This window comes from Pseudophryne corroboree, chromosome 1 (genome assembly GCF_028390025.1).
Source record: "Pseudophryne corroboree isolate aPseCor3 chromosome 1, aPseCor3.hap2, whole genome shotgun sequence".
NCBI classification, from domain to species: Eukaryota; Metazoa; Chordata; class Amphibia; order Anura; family Myobatrachidae; genus Pseudophryne; species Pseudophryne corroboree.
The window spans coordinates 903,121,060-903,147,205 of NC_086444.1; positions in this window are offsets into that span (position 1 = coordinate 903,121,060).

Below are 26,146 nucleotides of genomic sequence, written 5' to 3' on the forward strand. Positions count from 1 at the left end.
TGACTATGTGTAAATTATGTGTAAGTTTGGAGTATAGATATGTGTAGTAATATGGCTTTTATTAGCAACTGCATGTTCTACCGTAATAAGGGTAAGATGCGGTAATCCGCAAGGTACCATAGTACGCAGAATGCGTCCATACGCATGCTAATAAATGCAATATTGCATTCTGAGAGCAAAATGCAATTTCGACTTTCACAGTTCCTGCAACAATTTCAGAAAGCATCTGGTCAGGAAATGTGGCATTATACAGTGTATTTTGAAATTTTAAAACTGCAAGATCCAACTAAACTGTGCAGTTCTGAAACTGTAATCTTGCATGCTCATGCATCCTATTTCTGCCAAATTTTCCACTGTTCCATGCTTTTCTTACTTGTTTATTATCACCTAGATTTAGTTTAATGGTGTTTTCCACTGACTACCATTTTTTCCATATAATTTACTAATCTGTACAGGTCCACAACCTTCTGTCTCATATAAGTTTTCAGCTATGTATATGTATGATAAAAGGATTTAACATGTGTATAATGTCATAATTATACTCCAGATAAAAAGGAAATTGTCATAACCAACTATTACCTGAATTCTAGGAGCAATAAAGTTTTTTTACACTAAGATGAAAATTATTTTTTTTTTTTTTTAAATATTCTTTTTGTGTGCCATATGGTTTTAAAATAATACATTATTCTTAAAATAAAACAACACTCTTGCAGGAATGATGTTATTATCTAAATGGTAAGCAATATCTAAAAAAAATACATTTTTGAGGAGCATTTGAATGATATGTAGGAACAATAAAGTTTTTGCACTAAGATGAAAATGATTTTGGATTTATTTAAAACATTCTTTAGGGGTACCAATGATTTCGTCCCATATTCTTTTGAAAGAATACAGTACTGTATTCTTGAATTAAAACAACACACTTGTAGGAATGATATCTGTTATCTACTGTAAATGGTAAGCAATTTCTACAAACCTTTTTGAGGAACTATTGAATCATTACATGTATTGTTTATTTTATGATTGTTTTCCCAATTTTTTGAGAGGTGCCAATAATTAGGGAGTATAAATGTGCACACACTACCATAGGTTTAATATACAGAACATCCAACTAAAAGATCAAATATTTAAGAATATTTGTGTAATAGGTGTTCGATAGCAGGGCTGGTGGAAAATGGTCAAACATAGAGGTATGTAGTGTATGGTCAGATTTAAGCATCTAAAGTGCACATCAGCAGCTGAAATTCATTGCCAACTTGTTGAGGTGTACAATGATAATGTCATGTCACAGAAGCAGGCTTTGGTTTGGGGCACTCCATTTTATATCAGTCAGCCAAGTACATCATACCAGATGAGAACTTGTGCCTCATGGAAGGTCTGATTCAGGACAGACACATTCATGTTATAGCCCATTCACATTGCCAAAATAACTCAGGTTATTGTCGGGTCAGACCCGGGTTCAAAAGCTGGGTCCGACCTGGGTTTGCGATCTGAAAGCGGTATTAGTGACATTTCTATGAAACTGCATGTGCCTTTAGATGCAGAAATCTGATCACATTACGCACCTCACGGTTAACCATATTTAAGTCAGCCCCGCTGGGACAGTATGACTGCCACCTAAGCCCCAGCCTGATTGACAGTTTGAGGTCATTTGGGGCAAAGAAGGGGCAGCGACCACTTCCATTCCTCAAAACGGAGGTGTGATGCCTCCATTTTGTGGGAGTGCTGAAATTAGTGTATGTGTCTGGCGATACAGATTTATTGAACTTGACTGTGGATCTGAGAAGGAAATCTGAGTAACCTGATGGCTGAGTGACCTGAGCATCCCTGTAGCTCTGCTATATCATATAATTTTGAAAAAGGCACTATGATACTAGTAAAATACCAGTGTGGAGAAAGGTTTCTTTTGCATGCAGCATCTTTGACTAAAAACTATTGCTGAGATTTCACTCCAATCTTTACCTGCTGCCACATCTATTAAATGCTTCAGCAACATGGTTTTACTGTCTAAGCCATATTCCATGAAACCAAGGTTGTTACAATACAAGTAATTCAAAGTTATAGGCACATATGGGGGTTGATGTATCAAGGAGTGGAAAGAGTGGAGAAGTGGACAGAGAAGTTTCCCGTAGGATCCAATCAGCTTTGATGAAGCATTTATTAAGCACACTCTACAAATGGTAGGTAGCAGCAAATTGGTTGCTATGGGCAAACTTTCCACTGGTCCACTTCTCTACTCTTTTCACTGCTTGATACATCAACTCCCAATGGGCACATACATTTTACACACATCAAACTGTCACTTACTGCAACAGATCAGCCCTCAGCAAGTTTCCCATTTAATAACTGTTATTTATGTAACTGTGATAACCCACATGCTGAAAAGTGTCACACTTAAGACTATACATCACATAAGGCCTTAAGGCAATCAGCTGGAAGCTGGGCAGATGGGAGAGACAGATGCCAAGTTGTTGGAGAACTGCACGTGAAGCTGGAAGCTGGGCAGCTAAGCATGAGTCTAGAGGGTTTGCTGTATGGAAAGCCTGAGTATTGGTTAGGCATTTCATGTTTGGATCCTCAACAGAGTTGTGTTGTGAGAAAACAGGCAAGCTCCCGAGAGACTGTCTGCTGTTAAACTATTGTTTACATGGATTGCTGGAGTGATATGCAGTTCACAAGAGGGAAGGAGACCTTTATGTCTGCAAAGAGTGTCCAGAGGCTGATTTCTAATGTTACAGAGGATGGAAGGCAGGTTAATCTGAGATCTATAATGCCACAAGTTGGAATGAATGTTTGCTGATCCACATCTGAGAGCGCATCATCCTCCTATAGAAATCTTATCAGATTGGTAAGATAAAACCAGTATTCTATGTTGATTGCATTCACTAAAGATACACCTTAATTGAATTAACGGTGCTGCAACATGGAGTTGTTTGAATACGAAAAGGGTCTCAACTGTGCAATCAATTATTATTTTTCAACCATGGCCTGGGCTATTTACATTCAAGTTAATTAAGTAGATTCAGAAAGATATGTACTCTAATCCCAAGTAGTCAATTCTTTACCTTAAAAAATGTGTTCATTATCAATGTTATCTGTTTCTTGACTATAAATGTTATAATAATTTCCGTGTATCAATATTTTTTGCTATATGCAATACTAAATGTCAATATGACTAAGATGAAACGTGACTAAGATGCATTTTCCTCAAAAAAGACACCCAGCGCTAGTAGAGTCTCACGGGACTTGGCGAGCCAAGAGTGGCTGTTTGATGCATCTGCAGCAATGATGTATGATGACACATCTGTATTATTGCACAGTGCCATAACTAGACATTTTGGTGCCCTGTGCAAGAAAAAGAATTGGTGCCCCCTCTCTCACCATATAAAACATGGACAGTGCGTGCCTAAGGTGTTCCCAAAATATAGTGGTGTGGCTTTAAGGGGAAGGGGCGTGGCCACAGAATAGTACCAATTCACATTAAATGGCACAGTAGTTCCTTTGATTCACATAACACCACACATTTGTACCCCTTACACACATTACACCACAGTAGAGGCCCTGATACACATTATGCCAGGTAGAGCCCACATTATGCCAAGTAGATCCCCTGATACTCATTATGCCAGATAGGGCCCACATTATGCCAGGTAGAGCCCCTGATGCACATTATGCCAGGTAAAGTACCTGATACACATTATGCCAGGTAAGGCCCACATTATGCCAAGTATAGCCCCTGATACACATTATGGCAGGTAGAGCCCACATTATGCCAGGTAGAGCCTGTGATACACATTATGTCAGGAAGAGCCCACATCATGCCAGGTAGAGCCCCTGATATACATAATGCCAGGTAGAGCCCCTGATACACATTATGCAAGGTGTGTGTATGTTAGAGTTGTCTGACCCCCTCTTCCCGCTGCACACAACTATACCTTATGACTAAACTATAATGGCCAGAGCATGTACACACAACCTGAAGTGCTACCCAGCTACCGATCTATGTAGCGCTGTACAAGTAGTACTGTAGCTACTGTAACTTGTGTGGACACACAGGATGGTACAGCGGACCTTTGCTTGTTGCCAGCGGTCCTGCACCCACAGTGCACATGCGGCGCTGTGTACCAGGCATCACTGGCACACACCTAGTTACGGCCCTATTATTGTATTATAACTGTGTGCATTTATTGAGTTGAGTTCCCCTGCCTCCCTGCTGTGATGTTTGGACAGGCACTGCAGAAGGGCATTGCTGATGGTTGTACCAGAACAAGGAGCTGAACCCTCACCCCCTACAGCAACAAGGTAATATTGGGCCTGCAGTAATCATCTTTATCAACATATTTTTTGGGGTACCAAATAACTGATCATTGATTATTTGTTTATGACATTGGCTTCCTGTGGTGGCATCCCAACTCCTGTTATCTTGCATTATCTGACTACTCTTCCAGCTCATGTTCTTGGCTATTTTACTCCTTTCTTTAGATGATCACTGTACTGACATAAACCAAATAATTAGTGAACCTGCAGATATCAATATAAATATAAATGCATTTATTTAAAATTTAGATAAAGGGGGAATGTAATAGCCATTTTTTTTAAGTAGCAATAATTTACATGGTAAACCCAAGTTGGTTTGTCCGTGTAAATGATTGCCTCTTTAAAAAGCAGGACAACGTCTCATACTATCTGCTTTTACGCTGGATATTACATCCCCCCCATAGATTCTTAAAGGACGATTACAATAATAAGTGGCCATGTATACGTGTTACATATAATACCAATTAATAGATAATGAATAAGTTAGCTAATAGAATAGAGCTAAAATACAGTATCTTCATAAAGAAAGACTTACAGTAGTTGAGGAAATCCACTATTAAAAAACATGTGTGTCACTGGAGGTCTGAGGTTCAGAGGGATACTAGTGAAATAAACTGATCCTAGTAAAACAAGCAGCGAGTGTCTTGTATTATGAAGTGCAGCTAAAGCAGTTCATTTGTTATTAGGGCCCTCATTCCGAGTTGATCGCTCGCTAGCTACTTTTTGCAGCCGTGCAAACGCATAGTCGCCGCCCACGGGGGGAGTGTATTTTTGCTTTGCAAGTGTGCGATCGCATGAGCAGCCGAGCAGTACAAAAACATTTTGTGCAAACAAGACCAGCCCTGAAGTTACTTATCCTGTGCGATGAGCCAAGCGATGGAGGTCCCGGAATTGACGTCAGATACCCGCCCTGCAAACGCCTGCGCACGCCTGCGTTTTTCCTACCACTCCCAGAAAACGGTCAGTTGACACCCATAAACGCCCTCTTCCTGTCAATCTCCTTGCGATCGGCTGTGCGAATGGAATCGTCGCTATAAGCATTGCACAGCAACAATGCTGTTTGTACCCGTATGATGCGCGTTCACATTGTGGTGCATACGCAAGCGCAGTTTTGCAGTTTTTTTACCTGATCGCTGCGCTGCAAAAACCAACAGCGAGCGATCAACTCGGAATGACCCCCTAAGAGAGCAACAGCAATCAGCTCACTTATTGTGTCCGATGTTATTACCACAGGAAGAAGTTAGATATTGTTAATAAAAGCTGATACAAAGATGTACAGTATGTATGATTCCATATAGTGTATTTTGTTACAAAGTTCTCACTGTCAACAGTCCTGGTCCATGTATTATGGGAGATCACAGCGTTGCAGCAGATACTGCAGGTTACAGGTCCATGAGACAACATGGAGGACAAATCAAAGTTCCATTGCTTATACTGTAGGTTCTTGTAGCTGCACTTGTGGGGCACACTGAGGGCTTTACTAGCTATGCATTTAAACCACCTATGTGGACTTTGTCAAGTTCCTTGTTCCATTAACTGTCATTGGAATCCTATTCTGTTGCTGTTATCTAAACTCTTAGACAAACTCAGGGAGATATGTATCAAGCCTTGGAGAGAGATAAAGTGGAGAGTATTATGGTGCTCACATACGGTGCGATTATTGCGTGCGATTTGATCTTATTAGTTCAAATTGCATTGCATCTAGTTCAAATTGCAACGTGTCTATTTTACCTTGCGATAAGATGCGCAAGGCAAAATAGTATGTGCAGTCAGGTATGTTTGTACTACATCGCATACATTACATATTGTAGTGTAGTCAAAATCGGGTGTAGTTTAAATCGCATACCACTTAGTCCATATTGCAAAGCGCACATTGTATAGGCTCAAATCGCACCTAGCACAGATAGTAGAGATGAGCGCCTGAAATTTTTCGGGTTTTGTGTTTTGGTTTTGGGTTCGGTTCCGCGGCCGTGTTTTGGGTTCGAACGCGTTTTGGCAAAACCTCACCGAATTTTTTTTGTCGGATTCGGGTGTGTTTTGGATTCGGGTGTTTTTTTCAAAAAACACTAAAAAACAGCTTAAATCATAGAATTTGGGGGTCATTTTGATCCCAAAGTATTATTAACCTCAAAAACCATAATTTACACTCATTTTCAGTCTATTCTGAATACCTCACACCTCACAATATTATTTTTAGTCCTAAAATTTGCACCGAGGTCGCTGTGTGAGTAAGATAAGCGACCCTAGTGGCCGACACAAACACCGGGCCCATCTAGGAGTGGCACTGCAGTGTCACGCAGGATGTCCCTTCCAAAAAACCCTCCCCAAACAGCACATGACGCAAAGAAAAAAAGAGGCGCAATGAGGTAGCTGTGTGAGTAAGATTAGCGACCCTAGTGGCCGACACAAACACCGGGCCCATCTAGGAGTGGCACTGCAGTGTCACGCAGGATGTCCCTTCCAAAAAACCCTCCCCAAACAGCACATGACGCAAAGAAAAAAAGAGGCGCAATGAGGTAGCTGACTGTGTGAGTAAGATTAGCGACCCTAGTGGCCGACACAAACACCGGGCCCATCTAGGAGTGGCACTGCAGTGTCACGCAGGATGTCCCTTCCAAAAAACCCTCCCCAATCAGCACATGATGCAAAGAAAAAGAAAAGAAAAAAGAGGTGCAAGATGGAATTGTCCTTGGGCCCTCCCACCCACCCTTATGTTGTATAAACAAAACAGGACATGCACACTTTAACCAACCCATCATTTCAGTGACAGGGTCTGCCACACGACTGTGACTGATATGACGGGTTGGTTTGGACCCCCCCCAAAAAAGAAGCAATTAATCTCTCCTTGCACAAACTGGCTCTACAGAGGCAAGATGTCCACCTCATCTTCACCCTCCGATATATCACCGTGTACATCCCCCTCCTCACAGATTATCAATTCGTCCCCACTGGAATCCACCATCTCAGCTCCCTGTGTACTTTGTGGAGGCAATTGCTGCTGGTCAATGTCTCCGCGGAGGAATTGATTATAATTCATTTTAATGAACATCATCTTCTCCACATTTTCTGGATGTAACCTCGTACGCCGATTGCTGACAAGGTGAGCGGCGGCACTAAACACTCTTTCGGAGTACACACTTGTGGGAGGGCAACTTAGGTAGAATAAAGCCAGTTTGTGCAAGGGCCTCCAAATTGCCTCTTTTTCCTGCCAGTATAAGTACGGACTGTGTGACGTGCCTACTTGGATGCGGTCACTCATATAATCCTCCACCATTCTATCAATGTTGAGAGAATCATATGCAGTGACAGTAGACGACATGTCCGTAATCGTTGTCAGGTCCTTCAGTCCGGACCAGATGTCAGCATCAGCAGTCGCTCCAGACTGCCCTGCATCACCGCCAGCGGGTGGGCTCGGAATTCTGAGCCTTTTCCTCGCACCCCCAGTTGCGGGAGAATGTGAAGGAGGAGATGTTGACAGGTCGCGTTCCGCTTGACTTGACAATTTTGTCACCAGCAGGTCTTTCAACCCCAGCAGACCTGTGTCTGCCGGAAAGAGAGATCCAAGGTAGGCTTTAAATCTAGGATCGAGCACGGTGGCCAAAATGTAGTGCTCTGATTTCAACAGATTGACCACCCATGAATCCTTGTTAAGCGAATTAAGGGCTGCATCCACAAGTCCCACATGCCTAGCGGAATCGCTCCCTTTTAGCTCCTTCTTCAATGCCTCCAGCTTCTTCTGCAAAAGCCTGATGAGGGGAATGACCTGACTCAGGCTGGCAGTGTCTGAACTGACTTCACGTGTGGCAAGTTCAAAGGGCATCAGAACCTTGCACAACGTTGAAATCATTCTCCACTGCACTTGAGACAGGTGCATTCCACCTACTATATCGTGCTCAATTGTATAGGCTTGAATGGCCTTTTGCTGCTCCTCCAACCTCTGAAGCATATAGAGGGTTGAATTCCACCTCGTTACCACTTCTTGCTTCAGATGATGGCAGGGCAGGTTCAGTAGTTTTTGGTGGTGCTCCAGTCTTCTGTACGTGGTGCCTGTACGCCGAAAGTGTCCCGCAATTTTTCTGGCCACCGACAGCATCTCTTGCACGCCCCTGTCGTTTTTTAAAAAATTCTGCACCACCAAATTCAAGGTATGTGCAAAACATGGGACGTGCTGGAATTTGCCCATATTTAATGCACACACAATATTGCTGGCGTTGTCCGATGCCACAAATCCACAGGAGAGTCCAATTGGGGTAAGCCATTCCGCGATGATCTTCCTCAGTTGCCGTAAGAGGTTTTCAGCTGTGTGCGTATTCTGGAAAGCGGTGATACAAAGCGTAGCCTGCCTAGGAAAGAGTTGGCGTTTGCGAGATGCTGCTACTGGTGCCGCCGCTGCTGTTCTTGCGGCGGGAGTCCATACATCTACCCAGTGGGCTGTCACAGTCATATAGTCCTGACCCTGCCCTGCTCCACTTGTCCACATGTCCGTGGTTAAGTGGACATTGGGTACAACTGCATTTTTTAGGACACTGGTGAGTCTTTTTCTGACGTCCGTGTACATTCTCGGTATCGCCTGCCTAGAGAAGTGGAACCTAGATGGTATTTGGTAACGGGGGCACACTGCCTCAATAAATTGTCTAGTTCCCTGTGAACTAACGGCGGATACCGGACGCACGTCTAACACCAACATAGTTGTCAAGGACTCAGTTATCCGCTTTGCAGTAGGATGACTGCTGTGATATTGCATCTTCCTCGCAAAGGACTGTTGAACAGTCAATTGCTTACTGGAAGTAGTACAAGTGGGCTTACGACTTCCCCTCTGGGATGACCATCGACTCCCAGCGGCAACAACAGCAGCGCCAGCAGCAGTAGGCGTTACACGCAAGGATGCATCGGAGGAATCCCAGGCAGGAGAGGACTCGTCAGAATTGCCAGTGACATGGCCTGCAGGACTATTGGCATTCCTGGGGAAGGAGGAAATTGACACTGAGGGAGTTGGTGGGGTGGTTTGCGTGAGCTTGGTTACAAGAGGAAGGGATTTACTGGTCAGTGGACTGCTTCCGCTGTCACCCAAAGTTTTTGAACTTGTCACTGACTTATTATGAATGCGCTGCAGGTGACGTATAAGGGAGGATGTTCCGAGGTGGTTAACGTCCTTACCCCTACTTATTACAGCTTGACAAAGGGAACACACGGCTTGACACCTGTTGTCCGCATTTCTGGTGAAATACCTCCACACCGAAGAGCTGATTTTTTTGGTATTTTCACCTGGCATGTCAACGGCCATATTCCTCCCACGGACAACAGGTGTCTCCCCGGGTGCCTGACTTAAACAAACCACCTCACCATCAGAATCCTCCTGGTCAATTTCCTCCCCAGCGCCAGCAACACCCATATCCTCCTCATCCTGGTGTACTTCAACACTGACATCTTCAATCTGACTATCAGGAACTGGACTGCGGGTGCTCCTTCCAGCACTTGCAGGGGGCGTGCAAATGGTGGAAGGCGCATGCTCTTCACGTCCAGTGTTGGGAAGGTCAGGCATCGCAACCGACACAATTGGACTCTCCTTGTGGATTTGGGATTTCGAAGAATGCACAGTTCTTTGCTGTGCTGCTTTTGCCAGCTTGAGTCTTTTCATTTTTCTAGCGAGAGGCTGAGTGCTTCCATCCTCATGTGAAGCAGAACCACTAGCCATGAACATAGGCCAGGGCCTCAGCCGTTCCTTGCCACTCCGTGTGGTAAATGGCATATTGGCAAGTTTACGCTTCTCCTCCGACAATTTTATTTTAGGTTTTGGAGTCCTTTTTTTACTGATATTTGGTGTTTTGGATTTGACATGCTCTGTACTATGACATTGGGCATCGGCCTTGGCAGACGACGTTGCTGGCATTTCATCGTCTCGGCCATGACTAGTGGCAGCAGCTTCAGCACGAGGTGGAAGTGGATCTTGATCTTTCCCTAATTTTGGAACCTCAACATTTTTGTTCTCCATATTTTAATAGGCACAACTAAAAGGCACCTCAGGTAAACAATGGAGATGGATGGATTGGATACTAGTATACAATTATGGACGGGCTGCCGAGTGCCGACACAGAGGTAGCCACAGCCGTGAACTACCGCACTGTACTGTGTCTGCTGCTAATATATAGACTGGTTGATAAAGAGATAGTATACTCGTAACTAGTATGTATGTATAAAGAAAGAAAAAAAAACCACGGTTAGGTGGTATATACAATTATGGACGGGCTGCCGAGTGCCGACACAGAGGTAGCCACAGCCGTGAACTACCGCACTGTACTGTGTCTGCTGCTAATATATAGACTGGTTGATAAAGAGATAGTATACTCGTAACTAGTATGTATGTATAAAGAAAGAAAAAAAAACCACGGTTAGGTGGTATATACAATTATGGACGGGCTGCCGAGTGCCGACACAGAGGTAGCCACAGCCGTGAACTACCGCACTGTACTGTGTCTGCTGCTAATATAGACTGGTTGATAAAGAGATAGTATACTCGTAACTAGTATGTATGTATAAAGAAAGAAAAAAAAACCACGGTTAGGTGGTATATACAATTATGGACGGGCTGCCGAGTGCCGACACAGAGGTAGCCACAGCCGTGAACTACCGCACTGTACTGTGTCTGCTGCTAATATATAGACTAGTTGATAAAGAGATAGTATACTCGTAACTAGTATGTATGTATAAAGAAAGAAAAAAAAACCACGGTTAGGTGGTATATACAATTATGGACGGGCTGCCGAGTGCCGACACAGAGGTAGCCACAGCCGTGAACTACCGCACTGTACTGTGTCTGCTGCTAATATATAGACTGGTTGATAAAGAGATAGTATACTCGTAACTAGTATGTATGTATAAAGAAAGAAAAAAAAACCACGGTTAGGTGGTATATACAATTATGGACGGGCTGCCGAGTGCCGACACAGAGGTAGCCACAGCCGTGAACTACCGCACTGTACTGTGTCTGCTGCTAATATATAGACTGGTTGATAAAGAGATAGTATACTCGTAACTAGTATGTATGTATAAAGAAAGAAAAAAAAACCACGGTTAGGTGGTATATACAATTATGGACGGGCTGCCGAGTGCCGACACAGAGGTAGCCACAGCCGTGAACTACCGCACTGTACTGTGTCTGCTGCTAATATAGACTGGTTGATAAAGAGATAGTATACTCGTAACTAGTATGTATGTATAAAGAAAGAAAAAAAAACCACGGTTAGGTGGTATATACAATTATGGACGGGCTGCCGAGTGCCGACACAGAGGTAGCCACAGCCGTGAACTACCGCACTGTACTGTGTCTGCTGCTAATATATAGACTGGTTGATAAAGAGATAGTATACTCGTAACTAGTATGTATGTATAAAGAAAGGAAAAAAAACCACGGTTAGGTGGTATATACAATTATGGACGGGCTGCCGAGTGCCGACACAGAGGTAGCCACAGCCGTGAACTACCGCACTGTACTGTGTCTGCTGCTAATATATAGACTGGTTGATAAAGAGATAGTATACTCGTAACTAGTATGTATGTATAAAGAAAGAAAAAAAAACCACGGTTAGGTGGTATATACAATTATGGACGGGCTGCCGAGTGCAGACACAGAGGTAGCCACAGCCGTGAACTACCGCACTGTACTGTGTCTGCTGCTAATATATAGACTGGTTGATAAAGAGATAGTATACTCGTAACTAGTATGTATGTATAAAGAAAGAAAAAAAAACCACGGTTAGGTGGTATATACAATTATGGACGGGCTGCCGAGTGCCGACACAGAGGTAGCCACAGCCGTGAACTACCGCACTGTACTGTGTCTGCTGATAATATAGACTGGTTGATAAAGAGATAGTATACTCGTAACTAGTATGTATGTATAAAGAAAGAAAAAAAAACCACGGTTAGGTGGTATATACAATTATGGACGGGCTGCCGAGTGCCGACACAGAGGTAGCCACAGCCGTGAACTACCGCACTGTACTGTGTCTGCTGCTAATATAGACTGGTTGATAAAGAGATAGTATACTACTAATATTATATATACTGGTGGTCAGGTCACTGGTCACTAGTCACACTGGCAGTGGCACTCCTGCAGCAAAAGTGTGCACTGTTTAATTTTAATATAATATTATGTACTCCTGGCTCCTGCTATAACCTATAACTGGCACTGCAGTAGTGCTCCCCAGTCTCCCCCACAATTATAAGCTGTGTGAGCTGAGCAGTCAGACAGATATATAATATATATAGATGATGCAGTACACTGGCCTGAGCCTGAGCAGTGCACACAGATATGGTATGTGACTGACTGAGTCACTGTGTGTATCGCTTTTTTCAGGCAGAGAACGGATATATTAAATAAACTGCACTGTGTGTCTGGTGGTCACTCACTATATAATATATTATGTACTCCTGGCTCCTGCTATAACCTATAACTGGCACTGCAGTAGTGCTCCCCAGTCTCCCCCACAATTATAAGCTGTGTGAGCTGAGCAGTCAGACAGATATATATAATATTATATATAGATAATAGATGATGCAGCACACTGGCCTGAGCCTGAGCAGTGCACACAGATATGGTATGTGACTGAGTCACTGTGTGCTGTGTATCGCTTTTTTCAGGCAGAGAACGGATTATAAATAAAACTGGTGGTCACTATCAGCAAAACTCTGCACTGTACTGAGTACTCCTAATGCTCCCCAAAATTAGTAAATCAAGTGTCTCTCTAATCTATTCTAAACGGAGAGGACGCCAGCCACGTCCTCTCCCTATCAATCTCAATGCACGTGTGAAAATGGCGGCGACGCGCGGCTCCTTATATAGAATCCGAGTCTTGCGATAGAATCCGAGCCTCGCGAGAATCCGACAGCGTCATGATGACGTTCGGGCGCGCTCGGGTTAACCGAGCAAGGCGGGAAGATCCGAGTCGCTCGGACCCGTGAAAAAAAACATGAAGTTCTGGCGGGTTCGGATTCAGAGAAACCGAACCCGCTCATCTCTAACAGATAGCACAGTATGTGGGACCATTAGAGTACCAGCCAATCAGCTCCTAACTGCAATTTTACAGGCTATGTTTGAAAAATGACAGGAGCCGCTTGGTAGTTTATCTCTCTCCTAGAGATGAGCGGGTTCGGTTCCTCGGAATCCGAACCCGCCCGAACTTCAGCTTTTTTTACACGGATCCGAGCGACTCGGATCTTCCCGCCTTGCTCGGTTAACCCGAGCGCGCCCCGAACGTCATCATGACGCTGTCGGATTCTCGCGAGGCTCGGATTCTATCGCGAGACTCGGATTCTATATAAGGAGCCGCGCGTCGCCGCCATTTTCACACGTGCATTGAGATTGATAGGGAGAGGACGTGGCTGGCGTCCTCTCCATTTAGATTAGAAGAGAGAGAGTGAGATTGAGACAGAGACACTTGATTTACTGGAGCTTAGGAGTACTAGAGAGTGCAGAGTTTACTAGTGACTGACCACTGACCAGTGACCACCAGTGCAGTTTTATTTAATATAATCCGTTCTCTGCCTGAAAAAAACGATACACAGTGACTCAGTCACATACCATATCTGTGCTCAGCCCAGTGTGCTGCATCATCTATGTATAATATCTGACTGTGCTCACACAGCTTAATTGTGGGGGAGACTGGGGAGCAGTTATAGGTTATAGCAGGAGCCAGGAGTACATATTATTAAAATTAAACAGTGCACACTTTTGCTGCAGGAGTGCCACTGCCAGTGTGACTGACCAGTGACCTGACCACACTGACCACCAGTATAGTATACTATATTGTGATTGCCTGAAAAAGTTAAACACTCGTCGTGTGACTTGTGTGGTGTTTTTTTATTCTATAAAAAACTCATTCTGCTGACAGTGTCCAGCAGGTCCGTCATTATATAATATATACCTGTCCGGCTGCAGTAGTGATATATATATATTTTTTATATCATTATTTATCATCCAGTCGCAGCAGACACAGTACGGTACTTCACGGCAGTAGCTACCTCTGTGTCGGCACTCGGCAGTCCATCCATAATTGTATACCACCTACCCGTGGTTTTTTTTTTTCTTCTTTATACATACTACATCTCATTATCATCCAGTCTATATTTGCAGCAGACACAGTACAGTACGGTAGTTCACGGCTGTAGCTACCTCTGTGTCGGCACTCGGCAGTCCATCCATAATTGTATACCACCTACCCGTGTTTTTTTTTTTCTTCTTTATACATACTACATCTCATTATCAACCAGTCTATATTAGCAGCAGACACAGTACAGTACGGTAGTCCACGGCTGTAGCTACCTCTGTGTCGGCACTCGGCAGTCCGTCCATAATTGTATACCACCTACCCGTGGTTTTTTTTTCTTTCTTCTTTATACATACTACATCTCATTATCATCCAGTCTATATTAGCAGCAGACACAGTACAGTACGGTAGTCCACGGCTGTAGCTACCTCTGTGTCGGCACTCGGCAGTCCATCCATAATTGTATACTACCTACCCGTGGTTTTTTTTTTCTTTCTTCTTTATACATACTACATCTCATTATCATCCAGTCTATATTAGCAGCAGACACAGTACAGTACGGTAGTCCACGGCTGTAGCTACCTCTGTGTCGGCACTCGGCAGCCCATCCATAATTGTATACCACCTACCCGTGGTTTTTTTTTTCTTCTTTATACATACTACATCTCATTATCATCCAGTCTATATTAGCAGCAGACACAGTACAGTACGGTAGTCCATGGCTGTAGCTACCTCTGTGTCGGCACTCGGCAGTCCGTCCATAATTGTATACCACCTACCCGTGGTTTTTTTTTCTTTCTTCTTTATACATACTACATCTCATTATCAACCAGTCTATATTAGCAGCAGACACAGTACAGTACGGTAGTCCACGGCTGTAGATACCTCTGTGTCGGCACTCGGCAGTCCATCCATAATTGTATACCACCTACCCGTGTTTTTTTTTTCTTCTTTATACATACTACATCTCATTATCATCCAGTCTATATTAGCAGCAGACACAGTACAGTACGGTAGTCCACGGCTGTAGCTACCTCTGTGTCGGCACTCGGCAGTCCATCCATAATTGTATACCACCTACCCGTGGTTTTTTTTTCTTTCTTCTTTATACATACTACATCTCATTATCATCCAGTCTATATTAGCAGCAGACACAGTACAGTACGGTAGTCCACGGCAGTAGCTACCTCTGTGTCGGCACTCGGCAGTCCGTCCATAATTGTATACCACCTACCCGTGGTTTTTTTTTCTTTCTTCTTTATACATACTACATCTCATTATCAACCAGTCTATATTAGCAGCAGACACAGTACAGTACGGTAGTCCACGGCTGTAGCTACCTCTGTGTCGGCACTCGGCAGTCCGTCCATAATTGTATACCACCTACCCGTGGTTTTTTTTTCTTTCTTCTTTATACATACTACATCTCATTATCATCCAGTCTATATTAGCAGCAGACACAGTACAGTACGGTAGTCCACGGCTGTAGCTACCTCTGTGTCGGCACTCGGCAGTCCATCCATAATTGTATACCACCTACCCGTGGTTTTTTTTTCTTTCTTCTTTATACATACTACATCTCATTATCAACCAGTCTATATTAGCAGCAGACACAGTACAGTACGGTAGTCCACGGCTGTAGCTACCTCTGTGTCGGCACTCGGCAGTCCGTCCATAATTGTATACCACCTACCCGTGGTTTTTTTTTCTTTCTTCTTTATACATACTACATCTCATTATCATCCAGTCTATATTAGCAGCAGACACAGTACAGTACGGTAGTCCACGGCTGTAGCTACCTCTGTGTCGGCACTCGGCAGTCCATCCATAATTGTATACCACCTACCCGTGTTTTTTTTTTCTTCTTTATACATACTACATCTCATTATCATCCAGTCTATATTAGCAGCAGACACAGTACAGTATGGTAGTCCACGGCTGTAGCTACCTCTGTGTCGGCACTCGGCAGTCCATCCATAATTGTATACCACCTACCCGTGGTTTTTTTTTCTTTCTTCTTTATACATACTACATCTCATTATCATCCAGTCTATATTAGCAGCAGACACAGTACAGTACGGTAGTCCATGGCTGTAGCTACCTCTGTGTCGGCACTCGGCAGTCCGTCCATAATTGTATACCACCTACCCGTGGTTTTTTTTTCTTTCTTCTTTATACATACTACATCTCATTATCAACCAGTCTATATTAGCAGCAGACACAGTACAGTACGGTAGTCCACGGCTGTAGCTACCTCTGTGTCGGCACTTGGCAGTCCGTCCATAATTGTATACCACCTACCCGTGGTTTTTTTTTCTTTCTTCTTTATACATACTACATCTCATTATCATCCAGTCTATATTAGCAGCAGACACAGTACAGTACGGTAGTCCACGGCTGTAGCTACCTCTGTGTCGGCACTCGGCAGTCCATCCATAATTGTATACCACCTACCCGTGGTTTTTTTTTCTTTCTTCTTTATACATACTACATCTCATTATCAACCAGTCTATATTAGCAGCAGACACAGTACAGTACGGTAGTCCACGGCTGTAGCTACCTCTGTGTCGGCACTCGGCAGTCCGTCCATAATTGTATACCACCTACCCGTTTTTTTTTTTCTTTCTTCTTTATACATACTACATCTCATTATCATCCAGTCTATATTAGCAGCAGACACAGTACAGTACGGTAGTCCACGGCTGTAGCTACCTCTGTGTCGGCACTCGGCAGTCCATCCATAATTGTATACCACCTACCCGTGGTTTTTTTTTTCTTCTTTATACATACTACATCTCATTATCATCCAGTCTATATTAGCAGCAGACACAGTACAGTATGGTAGTCCACGGCTGTAGCTACCTCTGTGTCGGCACTCGGCAGTCCATCCATAATTGTATACCACCTACCCGTGTTTTTTTTTCTTCTTCTTTATACATACTACATCTCATTATCATCCAGTCTATATTAGCAGCAGACACAGTACAGTACGGTAGTCCACGACTGTAGCTACCTCTGTGTCGGCACTCGGCAGTCCGTCCATAATTGTATACCACCTACCCGTGTTTTTTTTTTCTTTCTTCTTTATACATACTACATCTCATTATCAACCAGTCTATATTAGCAGCAGACACAGTACAGTACGGTAGTCCACGGCATTAGCTACCTCTGTGTCGGCACTCGGCAGTCCGTCCATAATTGTATACCACCTACCCGTGGTTTTTTTTTCTTTCTTCTTTGTACATACTACATCTCATTATCATCCAGTCTATATTAGCAGCAGACACAGTACAGTACGGTAGTCCACGGCTGTAGCTACCTCTGTGTCGGCACTCGGCAGTCCATCCATAATTGTATACCACCTACCCGTGTTTTTTTTTTCTTTCTTCTTTATACATACTACATCTCATTATCAACCAGTCTATATTAGCAGCAGACACAGTACAGTACGGTAGTCCACGGCTGTAGCTACCTCTGTGTCGGCACTCGGCAGTCCGTCCATAATTGTATACCACCTACCCGTGTTTTTTTTTTCTTTCTTCTTTATACATACTACATCTCATTATCATCCAGTCTATATTAGCAGCAGACACAGTACAGTACGGTAGTCCACGGCTGTAGCTACCTCTGTGTCGGCACTCGGCAGTCCATCCATAATTGTATACCACCTACCCGTGTTTTTTTTTTTCTTCTTTATACATACTACATCTCAATATCATCCAGTCTATATTAGCAGCAGACACAGTACAGTACGGTAGTCCACGGCTGTAGCTACCTCTGTGTCGGCACTCGGCAGTCCATCCATAATTGTATACCACCTACCCGTGGTTTTTTTTTCTTTCTTCTTTATACATACATACTACATCTCTTTATCAACCAGTCTATATTAGCAGCAGACACAGTACAGTACGGTAGTCCACGGCTGTAGCTACCTCTGTGTCGGCACTCGGCAGTCCATCCATAATTGTATACTAGTATCCATCCATCTCCATTGTTTACCTGAGGTGCCTTTTAGTTGTGCCTATTAAAATATGGAGAACAAAAATGTTGAGGTTCCAAAATTAGGGAAAGACCAAGATCCACTTCCACCTCGTGCTGAAGCTGCTGCCACTAGTCATGGCCGAGACGATGAAATGCCAGCAACGTCGTCTGCCAAGGCCGATGCCCAATGTCATAGTACAGAGCATGTCAAATCCAAAACACCAAATATCAGTAAAAAAAGGACTCCAAAACCTAAAATAAAATTGTCGGAGGAGAAGCGTAAACTTGCCAATATGCCATTTACCACACGGAGTGGCAAGGAACGGCTGAGGCACTGGCCTATGTTCATGGCTAGTGGTTCAGCTTCACATGGGGATGGAAGCACTCAGCCTCTCGCTAGAAAACTGAAAAGACTCAAGCTGGAAAAAGCACAGCAAAGAACTGTGCGTTCTTCGAAATCCCAAATCCACAATGAGAGTCCAATTGTGTCGGTTGCGATGCCTGACCTTCCCAACACTGGACGTGAAGAGCATGCGCCTTCCACCATTTGCACGCCCCCTGCAAGTGCTGGAAGGAGCACCCGCAGTCCAGTTCCTGATAGTCAGATTGAAGATGTCAGTGTTGAAGTAAACCAGGATGAGGAGGATATGGGTGTTGCTGGCGCTGGGGAGGAAATTGACCAGGAGGATTCTGATGGTGAGGTGGTTTGTTTAAGTCAGGCACCCAGGGAGACACCTGTTGTCCGTGGGAGGAATATGGCCGTTGACATGCCTGGTGAAAATACCCAAAAAATCAGCTCTTCGGTGTGGAAGTATTTCACCAGAAATGCGGACATCATTTGTCAAGCCATGTGTTCCCTTTGTCAAGCTGTAATAAGTAGGGGTAAGGACGTTAACCACCTCGGAACATCCTCCCTTATACGTCACCTGCAGCGCATTCATAATAAGTCAGTGACAAGTTCAAAAACTTTGGCCGACAGCGGAAGCAGTCCACTGACCAGTAAATCCCTTCCTCTTGTAACCAAGCTCACGCAAACCACCCCACCAACTCCCTCAGTGTCAATTTCCTCCTTCCCCAGGAATGCCAATAGTCCTGCAGGCCATGTCACTGGCAATTCTGATGATTCCTCTCCTGCCTGGGATTCCTCCGATGCATCCTTGCGTGTAACGCCTACTGCTGCTGGCGCTGCTGTTGTTGCTGCTGGGAGTCGATGGTCATCCCAGAGGGGAAGTCGTAAGCCCACTTGTACTACTTCCAGTAAGCAATTGACTGTTCAACAGTCCTTTGCGAGGAAGATGAAATATCACAGCAGTCATCCTGCTGCAAAGCGGATAACTGAGGCCTTGACAACTATGTTGGTGTTAGACGTGCGTCCGGTATCCGCCGTTAGTTCACAGGGAACTAGACAATTTATTGAGGCAGTGTGCCCCCGTTACCAAATACCATCTAGGTTCCACTTCTCTAGGCAGGCGATACCGAGAATGTACACGGACATCAGAAAAAGACTCACCAGTGTCCTAAAAAATGCAGTTGTACCCAATGTCCACTTAACCACGGACATGTGGACAAGTGGAGCAGGGCAGGGTCAGGACTATATGACTGTGACAGCCCACTGGGTAGATGTATGGACTCCCGCCGCAAGAACAGCAGCGGCGGCACCAGTAGCAGCATCTCGCAAACGCCAACTCTTTCCTAGGCAGGCTACGCTTTGTATCACCGGTTTCCAGAATACGCACACAGCTGAAAACCTCTTACGGCAACTGAGGAAGATCATCGCGGAATGGCTTACCCCAATTGGACTCTCCTGTGGATTTGTGGCATCGGACAACGCCAGCAATATTGTGTGTGCATTAAATATGGGCAAATTCCAGCACGTCCCATGTTTTGCACATACCTTGAATTTGGTGGTGCAGAATTTTTTAAAAAACGACAGGGGCGTGCAAGAGATGCTGTCGGTGGCCAGAAGAATTGCGGGACACTTTCGGCGTACAGGCACCACGTACAGAAGACTGGAGCACCACCAAAAACTACTGAACCTGCCCTGCCATCATCTGAAGCAAGAAGTGGTAACGAGGTGGAATTCAACCCTCTATATGCTTCAGAGGTTGGAGGAGCAGCAAAAGGCCATTCAAGCCTATACAATTGAGCACGATATAGGAGGTGGAATGCACCTGTCTCAAGCGCAGTGGAGAATGATTTCAACGTTGTGCAAGGTTCTGATGCCCTTTGAACTTGCCACACGTGAAGTCAGTTCAGACACTGCCAGCCTGAGTCAGGTCATTCCCCTCATCAGGCTTTTGCAGAAGAAGCTGGAGACATTGAAGGAGGAGCTAACACGGAGCGATTCCGCTAGGCATGTGGGACTTGTGGATGGAGCCCTTAATTCGCTTAACAAGGATTCACGGGTGGTCAATCTGTTGAAATCAGAGCACTACATTTTGGCCACCATGCTCGATCCTAGATTTAAAGCCTACCTTGGATCTCTCTTTCCGGCAGACACAAGTCTGCTGGGGTTGAAAGACCTGCTGGTGAGAAAATTGTCAAGTCAAGCGGAACGCGACCTGTCAACATCTCCTCCTTCACATTCTCCCGCAACTGGGGGTGCGAGGAAAAGGCTCAGAATTCCGAGCCCACCCGCTGGCGGTGATGCAGGGCAGTCTGGAGCGACTGCTGATGCTGACATCTGGTCCGGACTGAAGGACCTGACAACGATTACGGACATGTCGTCTACTGTCACTGCATATGATTCTCTCAACATTGAAAGAATGGTGGAGGATTATATGAGTGACCGCATCCAAGTAGGCACGTCACACAGTCCGTACTTATACTGGCAGGAAAAAGAGGCAATTTGGAGGCCCTTGCACAAACTGGCTTTATTCTACCTAAGTTGCCCTCCCACAAGTGTGTACTCCGAAAGAGTGTTTAGTGCCGCCGCTCACCTTGTCAGCAATCGGCGTACGAGGTTACATCCAGAAAATGTGGAGAAGATGATGTTCATTAAAATGAATTATAATCAATTCCTCCACGGAGACATTGACCAGCAGCAATTGCCTCCACAAAGTACACAGGGAGCTGAGATGGTGGATTCCAGTGGGGACGAATTGATAATCTGTGAGGAGGGGGATGTACACGGTGATATATCGGAGGATGATGATGAGGTGGACATCTTGCCTCTGTAGAGCCAGTTTGTGCAAGGAGAGATTAATTGCTTCTTTTTTGGGGGGGGTCCAAACCAACCCGTCATATCAGTCACAGTCGTGTGGCAGACCCTGTCACTGAAATGATGGGTTGGTTAAAGTGTGCATGTCCTGTTTTGTTTATACAACATAAGGGTGGGTGGGAGGGCCCAAGGACAATTCCATCTTGCACCTCTTTTTTCTTTTATTTTTCTTTGCGTCATGTGCTGTTTGGGGAGGGTTTTTTGGAAGGGCCATCCTGCGTGACACTGCAGTGCCACTCCTAGATGGGCCCGGTGTTTGTGTCGGCCACTAGGGTCGCTTATCTTACTCACACAGTCAGCTACCTCATTGCGCCTCTTTTTTTCTTTGCGTCATGTGCTGTTTGGGGAGTGTTTTTTGGAAGGGACATCCTGCGTGACACTGCAGTGCCACTCCTAGATGGGCCCGGTGTTTGTGTCGGCCACTAGGGTCGCTTATCTTACTCACACAGTCAGCTACCTCATTGCGCCTCTTTTTTTCTTTGCGTCATGTGCTGTTTGGGGAGGGTTTTTTGGAAGGGACATCCTGCGTGACACTGCAGTGCCACTCCTAGATGGGCCCGGTGTTTGTGTCGGCCACTAGGGTCGCTTATCTTACTCACACAGTCAGCTACCTCATTGCGCCTCTTTTTTTCTTTGCGTCATGTGCTGTTTGGGGAGGGTTTTTTGGAAGGGACATCCTGCGTGACACTGCAGTGCCACTCCTAGATGGGCCCGGTGTTTGTGTCGGCCACTAGGGTCGCTTATCTTACTCACACAGTCAGCTACCTCATTGCGCCTCTTTTTTTCTTTGCGTCATGTGCTGTTTGGGGAGGGTTTTTTGGAAGGGACATCCTGCGTGACACTGCAGTGACACTCCTAGATGGGCCCGGTGTTTGTGTCGGCCACTAGGGTCGCTTATCTTACTCACACAGCTACCTCATTGCGCCTCTTTTTTTCTTTGCGTCATGTGCTGTTTGGGGAGGGTTTTTTGGAAGGGACATCCTGCGTGACACTGCAGTGCCACTCCTAGATGGGCCCGGTGTTTGTGTCGGCCACTAGGGTCGCTTATCTTACTCACACAGCGACCTCGGTGCAAATTTTAGGACTAAAAATAATATTGTGAGGTGTGAGGTATTCAGAATAGACTGAAAATGAGTGGAAATTATGGTTTTTGAGGTTAATAATACTTTGGGATCAAAATGACCCCCAAATTCTATGATTTAAGCTGTTTTTTAGGGTTTTTTGAAAAAAACACCCGAATCCAAAACACACCCGAATCCGACAAAAAAAATTCGGTGAGGTTTTGCCAAAACGCGGTCGAACCCAAAACACGGCCGCGGAACCGAACCCAAAACCAAAACACAAAACCCGAAAAATTTCCGGCGCTCATCTCTACTCTCTCCACTTTATCTCTCTCCCCCTGTAAGACACAAAGACTACCTGCTCAAAGAATTCTACTTTGTCTGGATATCCATTTACTGATAACCTCAGTCTGACTCAGGAATGTAGATTTCTATTGTTATCTAACTTCCAACTACTTGCCTTAATTACTCTAGAAAACAATCAAAAACTACTAAAGGGGGGGGGGGGGGGGTACACAGAGAGATCCGTGTTTAAAATCAAAGCAATCTGACTAGATTGCTTAGATTTTAAGCACCGATCTGTCGTGTGTATGCCCCCCAGCGATAGCGATGCGCGGCCCCGCACTGCATGCAGGCTCAATCTAGCGGATCGCTCACTTCAGCGCTGTGAAGTGAGCGCCCCCCGTCGCCCCCCTCGCTCAGCACACATGACGCTGTGCAGAGTGTGTGGAGAGATGTGTGCTGAGCGGTCTGTGTTAAGATCGCTCAGCACACATCTCTCCCGTCAGTACTGGCCTTAAGGATGGATACATTCTACACACAGTAAAAATACAAGTTGAGTTTCCCATATCCAGAATTCCAAAATACGGAATATTCCGAAATAATGAATTTTTTTTGGCGTGACTGAGATAGTGAAACCTTTGATTTCTGAAGGTTTAATGTAGACAAACTTTGTTAAATGCACACAATTCTTAAAAATATTGAATAAAATTACCTGCAGGCTGTGAGTAGGTGTATATGAAACATAAATTCATTTTTTGCATGTAAACAAACTTTGATCCGGGTATGGGTCATTAGGTCGACAGCACTTAGGTCGACAGTCATTAGGTCAACCGCTATTAGTCGAAATGCATTAGGTCAACATGGTCAATATGTCGATATGTACTAGGTCGACATGGAAAAAGGTTGACATTACTTTTTCGACTGTTTTTGGTGCCGTTTTCTTCGTAAAGTGACGAGGAACCCCAATTAGTGCACCGTGTCCCTTCGCTCGCCATGCTTCGGGCAAGGTTACCGTTCCCAATTGTAGTCCACATGGATCATAAAGTATAAAAAAAAAAAAAGATTAAAAATAACAAAACTCATGTCGACCTTTTTCCATGACGACCTATTGACCATGTTGACCTAATGCATGTCGACCAATAGTGGTTGACCTAGTAACTGTCGACCTAAGTGCTGTCAACCTAATGACCGTAACCCCTTTGATCTATGCACAAAATTATAGAAAATATTGTATAAATTGACCTTCAGGCTATGATAAGGTACAGTATATATAAGTGTATTCAGTGATAAGTAACATCCCCAAGATATCTAATTATGGCATGCAAATATTCCAAAATATGGAAAAATCTGATATCCAGAATATTTCTGTTCCCATGCATTCTGGATATGGGAGACTCAACCTGTACATATCAACATAAATACTATTATAAAATAGATTATACATTTCTATATTATATAAATAAACACCAACACTACAGAAATAGAAAATAATTGTTGATCTTGTCAGGGCCGGTTCTAGACCCTGTGGTGCAGAGGGCGAAAGTTTCCTTCGGCGCCCCCCTCCCCGCCAAGCAAAAAAGGGTTAGTGCACGCCATAGGCGTGGCTTCATAGGGAAGTGGCGTGGTCAGTTATGCCCCCTGTAGCTGTGCCCTCAGTAGTTGTGCCCCCAGTACTGTGCCCTCAGTAGTTGTGCCCCCAGTACTGTGCCCTCAGTAGTTGTGCCCCCAGTACTGTTCCCCCAGTAGTTGTGCCCCCAGTACTGTGCCCCCTGTAGCTGTGCCCCCAGTACTGTGCCCACTGTGTAGCTGTGCCCTCAGTAGTTGTGCCCCCAGTACTGTGCCCCCTGTAGCTGTGCCCCTAGTACTGTGCCCACTGTGTAGCTGTGCCCTCAGTAGTTGTGCCCCCAGTACTGTGCCCCCTGTAGCTGTGCCCCCAGTACTGTGCCCACTGTGTAGCTGGGCCCTCAGTAGTTGTGCCCCCAGTACCGTGCCCCCTGTAGCTGTGCTCCCAGTACTGTACCCACTGTGTAGCTGTGCCCTCAGTAGTTGTGCCCCCAGTACTGTGCCCCCTGTAGCTGTGCTCCCAGTACTGTGCCCCCTGTAGCTGTGCCCTCAGTAGTTGTGCCCCCAGTACCGTGCCCCCTGTAGCTGTGCTCCCAGTACTGTGCCCACTGTGTAGCTGTGCCCTCAGTAGTTGTGCCCCCAGTACTGTGACTCCTGTAGCTGTGCTGCTTACAAAAATAAATTAATAAATAAATTCTCACCATGCCTGCTCCCGCTTCCTGACTGCTGCTTCCCTCCGTCTCCGGCCGCCGGCGCCGCTCCTCAGATCTATGGGAGAGACGTCATGACGTCTCTACCATAGCACCTCATGGACACTAGAGGTCAATTATGACCTCTAGCGTCTATGGCCGCTCCCACAATGCCGTGCTGTGCGTGATGATGTCATCGCACACCACACGGCACCAGCACCAGTAGCGGATCTTCCCACAGCGGCGCCCTTGGGGAAACGGCGCCCCAGGCAAAAGTCCTGCTTGCCCATGGCAAGATCCGCTACTGGATCTTGTTTGTAATAGTATAAGTATCCAGTGTGTATACTATGGCACAGGGCTTGATATACAGTATGATAACTCATAATTCCAGGTGAACCTCCAGATATATATATAAGTGGAACTAAAAGTCCCAATGAAAGATGTAACCAATGTAACAGTATTTAAATCTAAACACAACCTGGGCATCTTAATTACCAGACAGTCTTCTGGCTAAACTTAGGCTCTCAAGTTCGGTACAAGTAAAGCTGGCATGGCAATTTTCTGTTCCACTCTGTACTGTATGTAAAACGACCAATCCAGATGCAGCATCAGTGTGGGAGATGCACCGGTGCCAGTAATTAAGACAGACTGGAATAGGAAGCTTTCTGTAGTGATGGATATTATAAAAATAAAAATAAAAGTATGCTCAAATAACCCTATGATGCATTTCGCCTCTAACCACGGAGGATCTTCCTGTACAGTTTTATTTCTGTGAATAAAACACATATTTTGAACGTAAAGCACGTTTGAAGCAGGCAGTAGCTGGGGATCTGACATACCGGGGAGGGAGGTGGGGGAAATGTGGCTATTTGGTGCAATTGAAGCCACAGTGTATGAGAACTCATGTATAGAAAATTATCTTTTTATCTCACATTTCAGTGCTACCATTAAACTTGTTTTCTCTTTCTATGGCAATACAGTATATTT